Source organism: Globicephala melas, chromosome 14 (assembly GCF_963455315.2).
Source record: "Globicephala melas chromosome 14, mGloMel1.2, whole genome shotgun sequence".
NCBI classification, from domain to species: Eukaryota; Metazoa; Chordata; class Mammalia; order Artiodactyla; family Delphinidae; genus Globicephala; species Globicephala melas.
In genome coordinates this window covers 5162771-5172137 of record NC_083327.1, presented here as the reverse complement: position 1 = coordinate 5172137, position 9367 = coordinate 5162771, and positions in this window count along the sequence as shown.

Genomic DNA, 9367 nt, shown 5'->3' with positions numbered 1-9367 from the left:
TTTCCTTGAAAAAAATCACTATCATCTATAAATAGATTCCATGCACCAATTACAAAGTCAGCAATTTATATACATATTTTCTCTTATGTTTTCCTGACCAACTGATTATCCAAGATTAAAAGGAGTATCTACTGGTAAAAAGGAATTAAATTACTTTATGATGAGGAATTAGGCTGTCAAAAACCCTAAAATTTCTATCACTAATTTAATAATTATGCTTAAGAGCTTTAGTTAAATCTGTTCAAATGAACAGTTATAACTGACATTACCAAATAGAAACAGCATTTTGATTCCTGCCATGCACTCTTCTTGCCAGCTTCCCAGTTTATAACATTTAAGTGTATTACTTTCATTTGCAGTTGAGGAAAGTCCATGGGAGAGGTTTCAGAGAACTCTGTGTAAAAAAAAAAGAGATTTTTATTATTCTCTATTTAGTCAAACAAAACAATAACAGAAAATGAAATAACCAACAGAACTCATCTTCTTACCTACTTCATCAACTGAATTAAGGGTCAATTGGGCTATAGGTAAAAATCTCTCCATGGTCTATAGCATCAAGAACTGTGAGGGTTGTAATAGTTTTCACGAAATTACCCAATTGATATTTGTTCTGGTGCGTTCTACAATGGTGGGAACTTGACCAGAATGGGTGAACATGTTCTACCTAAGATCCAGCCAGAGAAATGATAGTCTGCTGTCCAAACAAGCTGCCCAAGTTCAACCTCATTGAAAGGTCATGATAGAAGTGTTATCAGGGTTTACCAAGGATCTGGTCATTGTCCCCAAAGTCCTAGCTGCCTACCAATTTCCCATAGAGCAAAAGCTCAGATTGCCTTGAACAGACTGTTGGTAGAAATATGGATATAATGACTTTGCTAGGGAGGACTGAGAAGAAATTGAAGAGTATGGTAGATAAAACATTTGTTGGCTTAGAGAACATCTAAGTTGGCTGATTGATTGTTGGTAAATGATATCAAAGGTGCTCCTGTGAAGTCTCAAAAGGAAATGAGAGTATGTTATTGGAAACTGGAAGAAAGGACATCCTTGTTGTCCAGGGGAAGAATCTTAGCACAATTATGTCCTGCAGTTATGTGGAAAGTAGAATTTATAAGTGAAAAAACTGGACATTAGCTGAGAAGATATACAAGTAAAGGGTGGAAGATGTATCTTAGTTTCTTTTTGATATTTAAAGTGCAAGTTGAAAGAAATAGACTGGGGGAAGAACTGTTAAACAAAAAGGAACCATAACTGGATGATTTGGGGAAATCTCCAGTTCACTACTGGAAAAGTGGGCTCTAGGGAAAAAGGCCAAGCATGTGTGTGGGCAATCTTTCATTAATAACTCAGAAAGATCAAAATTTTAGAGTGTGATTTCACACAAAGAGCTCTGGAAACGTTAAATGTATAATTCAGAGACCCTCAACCATACGAGGAGAGGCCAATAATAGAGATTGGATTATCTATGAAAGATTTCTGGAGGGACCGCTTGTCTAAGGCAGTGAAGGCCATGACCTACCCAGGTGTCAGTCAGTGGAATGGTGCATCCTTGGTTCCCCATCCTTCTTGGCAAGCAGCAGCATAGTGGTACAGAGAACTGTGTGGGGAGCTTCCTAAGATGTAATGCTCATTTTGAGCATTACACACTTGCTTTTGATGCTGCCTCTGGTCCTTGTTTGAGTTTTGTAGCTCCACATTTGAGAAATGAGTTACTGTACACATGGTCAGTCTTATGCTTGTTTTATTAAAATCTTGTAGAGCTCAACATGATAGGAGCTAGCAAACTCGTACTGACATTAGAGCTCCTTGTATATTCTGAGAGCAGGATACCTACACTTCCTAAGAGTGTTCATCCCTCTGAAGAAGTTCTGGCAGGGGACAGCTTTTACGTTTGGCAAACAGTGGTGCCTTTGACATGGTGATGATGAAATCTTTCTCTAGTTTCTGCCTTCTTATATTTTATCAATGGAGGAATGATGGAATCTTATATTTTATAAGAATTAAGTATGTTGTCATTTGAGGGTTTTGTGAAACTAAATATATTCATGGCACAATTTTAGTTTTATGAATTTGAATTCATACTCCTGAATATAACATCTAGTCCTCATATCCAGGCTTTCTACTGATGGACTTGAAAGCACATAACACAGTATAAATAATTTTTCAATGCAGACACAGCCCAAGTGCATTGCTTATGGTTTCCCTAGTCTTTTTCTAATATAATTTGACCTAGTGGTAAATAGAGAAGTATCTACACAATAGTTAAAGGAAATTAACTTGGCCAAGATGTTAGAGACAGTTGTCATGATATTTTGAGTATAATAGTAAGGACCTAAAGATCAAGAAGGGTTTTTATTTATACACAAGAGTTGAAAATTTTTTCTTACATATTAACTTTCAGTAAATGATTGTTTCATCTGTGGTTAATTCAATAAATGCCAATATCTCACAGCAATGACGTTGTAGTTACTATCTCAGAGCAGCATTTTGGAAATGTTTTACATTTCCCTAATATTTAAGCTTAACTTCTCCCATAATGCTGCGTACATTTTGTAAACGTTATAAAGGGTATATGATATTGTAAATGCTTGTTATATGCTTTTTTGGGGGGATACATTATCACTAAATATGCAAAACTTGGAGGGCAAAGTCCAAGTTATTAAGTTATAAGAGCTAGACTCCTCCTTTTGATGCTTCTGCCATGTGTTGTCATTTCTATTAGTATTGAAAATACAGCTTTGTTTCCTTTGGATGTGAAGGGCTGCAGCTAAAGAAGGGTGTTTTGGAAAAGAAAGATCATGTCTCTCAGATTTTCACAGAGCTCTCAAACGATGTGGTTATTTTATGGAGGAGGCGGTCTGGATGCAGTAGACTTTTCAACTACCTGAAAAGCCCTGCCGGGCAGTCATTCCCTACTACTGGAAACAACAGAAACTATTTCTTGTGGTCTTAGATATTCCAGTATCTGAACACACAGATGGAATAGAGACCCTGTCACACTAAGAAATCCCTCTCTCCCTGCACTCCAGTCTCTTTCACTTACACTTATATTCCTGAGTCCGTTTCCAAGCCCCCCTCCTCATGGGCTTGGAAACAGCAACCAGGTTTGGGTTTCCTAAGGTCCAGTATATAAATATAGAGTAAAGTTGAAGCAAATTACACTCCGTTGTACCTGTTCATACCCCTTAATTTATTGATGCTTAACACCTTAGTCTTTGACCTTTAGGATCTAACTACCGCCAGGAGCATACAAATACCATCGTAAACATTAGGGCACTAGTTAGCTCTTGGCTTCCTTATACACACAAATTATGAGAAATTTATAATGGCAATGGCTGAAATTAAAACGTCCCACATTATTCTACAAATGACAAGCTACAGCACAATTATTACAGTCTAATGAATGTTACACTAAAATGCATCTTTTAAAAGGCAACCCTTAGTTTTCCTAAAGCAATTTGAATTTCTAGGTGAGACAGACTGGGACCTGGGACCCTTTGCTGCAATGCTGCAATGCTTGCGCCTGGATACACCTCCCTTCAAACTACAAAATACAAAGAAACTATATGGGACTAAAAATAACTGCACACATGCGCAATTGGGGTAAATTCCAGACAAAAGATACAAAGAGACCAAAAAACTCAACTGCCAATTTTGAAGAGCCTGGAGCAAAAAACAGGGAGCTGGGAGCAAAAGCAGAGTACTGCACATGCCCCCTGCACTCAGCACCACCAAAGGAGTGGGCAAACCACCTAAGCTACCCCTCCAGCTGGACCCCTGGACACACCCCTACCCTCACCCTATATAAGGAACAAGCTTGCCTCCCCTCTGGGAGCGAGCAAGCAAGGGAATCTGTTGTTTGTTCTTGCTCCCCACTGCTGCAGCAGGGGCCCCAATAAAGCCTTGCCTGAGTTTCTTGTCTGTCCTCTAGTCAATTTCTATTGATTGCTGGAAGGCCAGAGAACCCTGGTCAATATCATAGGGACACTGGAGAATGTTGAAAGTCAGTCACCTAAAAGAGAAAGAATGCATTAAACTATAACTTTTTTTGAGAGGGGAGTACAGTATGGAATGTGAATCAATGTATTTAGTTTAAAAGGCTTAATTTAAGAGTTTCATCAATTTTTTTATTTTCATAGTAATAAACACCTGAGTGTAATCAGGTGTTTACAATAAAACCTATTATGTTAATGTCCATGAAAGAGAGTAGACATTGCTGTGTTTTTTTCTACAGTTTAGGAAACCAAGGTTCAGAGAGGCTAAAGTCCACAAAATCACGTCATGAAAATATTCAATTTCAAATTCCAAAGACTACCAGCTGCCTCCCACTTTAAGGGAAACTATGGTAAGAAAAAAATGAAAGGTCAGATGCCCTTAAGGTGTCATTAATAATTAATGCCTTCAGATTCTTCTTTTAGGTAAAATACACACTTTTAAAAAGCTTCCAATTCTCACTAGTGGAATTACCTCCTTGAAAATCTTACTAATTTAACATATTACTTACCTCTTTCCAATCCTGTGATATTTCTACCCCACCCTAGTGTCACCATATACATATATAAGTATTGTGTGACTTCCTCCAACTCTGAAAATATCCTTATAGAAAATTGACAATTTTCTTTTAGCAAAAATTGTATTTTATTGATTCTAAATGTTAAGCTCTTTTGCAGTACGCGGGCCTCTCACTGTTGTGGCCTCTCCCGTTGTGGAGCACAGGCTCCGGACGCGCAGGCTCAGCAGCCATGGCTCACGGGCCCAGCCGCTCCGCAGCATGTGGGATCTTCCCGGACCGGGGCGCGAACCCGTGTCCCCTGCATCGGCAGGCAGACTCTCAAGCACTGTGCCACCAGGAAAGCCCTGTTAAGCTCTTTTAATTTTAGATTTTTGACACTGCAACTATAGATGGTTTTAACCTTCAAAGCACTTACCAAAATCCATTTATTTCTATAACAACATTATACTGAAATAAAACATTCCTATTTGAAAAACAAAAAGCAAAAAACAAATCCAAAGAAAGACTAACCATAGGTGACTTGGTTTAAATTATTTGACTGATAAATAGACTAGCCCTGGGAGCTCCTTGTGACTTACAATTGTCTTCATTCTACTTTCTGAACCCTAAGCTGTCACCTTGTCTTCCTAGAAGGGCACTTCAGGTATCTTTCAGGTTGAGCTGTGATGGGCTTAAGGAACGGATTTCTGTTCTGTGGCCACTCCATGGAGTCTTCTTGGGGTCTGCCACCTCTGGACTACAGGACATCTCCACACATGAATGTGTGTTAAAGGGTATCTAATGAGTGCTTCTGTTTTAGTAGCAGGTTCTGGATCACTAGGGGGCAAACCAGCATGAGGATTAGAATCTCTGTGAAGACCTTGGGGCCTACTTTATTACCTCCCATTTGTACTTTAGTTTCCAAAAGAATCATGAGCAGTTGAAAGCAAGAGAAAGTGTATGCATATTGAGCCATTGCTAAGTCAGGTCTCAAAATGGAACCTAATGGTGCTGTCATTAAGAAAATTTATAGAAAATGATAAGCCTACAACGTTCTTCATGGGACACAGTTAGGAAATGAAAATTCTTGAGACACACATAAGTAATGTATGTATTCTAGTTGATTTTACGCAGAAATATGCAAATAGTATTTTCATTCTTTATTTACTGTTTTTCTCCCCACTCTGATTCTATTTTATTTTATTTTAAAAAATAAATAATATTTATTTTAAAAAATAAATAAACATCTGTGAGTAATGAAGTATACAATCTATAAGACAGAATCAGACATTTTCCCAGAAGCATCTTTAAAACCAAAAGGATTTAGAATATTTTCCATCAGTAATTTAGATCTCATGTTTATAAATTTTTCCATGATTTGAGACAGTTAGATGTCTCTTCAATATTCAATTTGTTCATTTACATGTTGAATCCTACTAATACTTAAAGCCTATAACAGATTAAGAAATCGGCAGGAAAGTGATAAGAAAATATACCCTTAATTCTTTAAATATTAATCAATTGTAATTATATCTCCATCTTTAGGTTCTATTCCTAAGTAGTAATTGCCAATAAGATGAACAATGTTTTTTAGATGTGACAAACTTTTAATTTGACAATTAAAACATTATATCATTTATACATAATTTATTTAGAAAATGTGTTTTTATTACTCTCAGGTTAAGAAAAATATCAGCTTTCAGATTTTGGCTTCTACCTTTGTGGTGATAAGATATAATTTAAAATGATACTTTATGTTAATAAATTAAAACTCTAAATTCTGATATTGTATAATCATATACTAAAAGCATATATTTACATTAATGTCAAATTACATAATTAAATATAATTACAATTATTATGTAATTATTCCATATCTGGTGTATGACTATATACCAGAAAATCTACACACTTCAAATATCACTTTTTGAATATTATATTTGGTAAATAATGAATAAATAAAAAATATATTTTTTATATTCAGCATGCTGTACATTGCATCCCCAGAACTTATTTTTTAACTGGAAGTATGTACATTTATATTACTTATATTGTTTAAAATAATATTTAAAGTGACTTTGTAAAAGCATTACTTCTACTTTTCCTTCTGTGATCAACATCATAATATCCTGCTAATACATGGCAAAAAATTGGTATACAAGATGGGAAGAAACAATTTTAGATTTTAGAACCTTCTGCATAATTGAAAAGCCTTCTTATCTTATGTCAAAAATAATGTTGCCAATCTTTTATATGCCCAGTGATAAATATGTGCTTTCTTTTTCCTGTGCTTAATAATCTAAGGGTTTCTTTTGGTAACAGAAATATTTTATAATACATTTTTAGCTATACAACTCTGCACTGGAGTTAATGAAGATTATATGCAGAGGCTTTTTTGTGTGGCTTGTTTTCTTCTAACTGGCCAACAACTGGAGAATGCGTAAATAAATTGCAGTTCATTCATACAATAGAAAACATTTAATTACCTGCCATTAAAATAATTTTGAAGGTTATTAATTACCTGGGAAATGCTTGTCATGCAATAATCATGAAAAGCACATGTGATGTAACATTATTTAGCTCAGTGACATATTATGGATGGTAGCTCTGTCTGTATACATTGATTCTCCTTTTGTGTAAAGGGTGGATCACATCCCATTGTATCCAGCTGCTCCCATTTTGATGAACCTTGAGTTTATTTCCAAATAACCTACTATAAAAATTCTGAAAGAAAATCCTTGTATAGATGGCTTTACATATTCAATACTTGCAGAATTATTTCTTTTAGATAGGTGTCTTAAAGTGGAGGTGTAGGAAAAAATAAGAGGAGCATTTAATTTCCTGCATTGATTCTGCTAGTCATTTTCCCATTGAAATCATAGTAATTTTAACTCTACAGTAACCTAACCTCAGAAAATTCTGTTTTACATCTGATACAGGAAATAGTGGTAACTTTCAATAAAATTATGGAAAATGTTATGGAATTGATTTAAAATTTTTAAACATGGCAAATGTATTTAAATATATCTGTATTTCTTTTAGTCTAGTTTTTTTTTTCAGCTAAAGTAATTCTTTTTCTTCTAAGAATTTGTTTTAAATATGGAAAATATAAAGTAGTAAAAGCAGCCATAATTTTACAACCTAAAGAAACCACTTGTTATATTTCAGTGTTTTCTCCCTGAAAAAAAAATCTTATGCATTATTTACATAATTGTATTATTTTTAATTTGAGTAAAAATATTTGCATTTTTTCATGTCATTATACATTATTCAATAACATGTTTAAAGTTCCCTTAAGTAGGTATGCCAGTTTACTTACCCATTCCCATGATGACTGACATTGAAATTATTGATAGTTTTTCACTTTACAAATAATGTTCTAATAATTACACTTTTATAGAGAATTTGTCACATTTCAGATTATTTTCTTAGGATCACTTCTAAGGAGCCAGAAGATAGAGTTAAACAATATTTACACATTCAAAGCTCTTCACAGTGTTGCCAAGAAGCTTTCAAACTAGGTTCCACCAGGGAAAATGCTTAACTGTAGTTTCCAGAGACGGAAGTTTCATCAAATCTTGTCCAAATATTTTTAAGTAGATACAAGCCTTCACTTACTGTTGGCATGTCTTTGCCTGGCTTTAATAAGCTGTTTGTTCTCATAGTACTCAGTTTTTCTCAATTTTTACTTTTGTGAATATCTTTTTTTTCTTAAAGAACTTTCTTTTTATTGCATTTATCTTTCATCCATGGCTGTTAATTCTTAGTTTTCTTTGCTGGCCTCTCTTCCTTTGATCTCTAAATATCAGAAGATCGTGAAGTTCAGTTTTCGACCTGCTTCCTTTAACTGAAAACATTGTCTTTTTAGATGGAGTGCCGTTGCTAGTGTTGAATCGTATCCCCTAAGCTCCAGCATCACCTACATAGTTGCCACTCAACATTTCCTTGAGGATCACAAGCTGAGCATATGCTGACTGTAACTTGCGTCATCTATCTTTCCCATTTTAGCTAATAGCAACATTATCTAGCAAGTTGCCAGCCCAAAACCTGGAAGTCATCCCAATTTCCCACACATCAAATCCATCTGCACAACCTGTTGGTTCTGTTTTCACTAAATAGCCCAAATCTGATTGCATTAAATCATCTTTACCTCTAACTTTTCAGCCTCAGTTAACTTATTAAAGTTCCTCCTAGGAACTAACTAGTTCCTCCTAGGAACAAATTCTAAAAAAGAATTTGAAAAAAAAAGGTACATGTTTATATGTATATGTATATATATATATCTCAATCCCTTTGCTGTACACCTGAAACTAACACATTGTTAATAAACTACACTTCAATATAAAATAAAAAATTACAAATATAATCCTCTCTAAAATTTTTCTAGAGATACCAAAAATATAGACATTTTTTAAAATAAATTTATTTATTTTATTTATTTTTATTTTTGGCTGTGTTGGGTCTTCGTTGCTGCGCATAGACATTCTCTAGTTGTGGCGAGCAGGGGCTACTCTTCCTTGCAGTGCACGGGCTTCTCATTGTGGTGACTTCTCTTGTTGCAGAGCATAGGGTCTAGAGTGCAGGTTCAGTAGTTGTGGCTCACGGGTTTAGTTGCTCCGCGGCATGTGGGATCTTCCAGGACCAGGGGTCGAACCCGTGTCCCCTGCATCAGCAGGATTCTTAACCACTGTGCCACCAGAGAAGCCCTAGACAGTCATTTCTAATTGCTCATGGCTTTACATCTGTGCCCCTATGAAAATGATTCAGTACGGAAGCTCAATCATGTGGAGTACTAGGATTTTTTTAGGATATCACTGAATTCAGCCATCACAAAAACCAAGATCATACTACCAGCACAGCACCACCAAAGTATACATT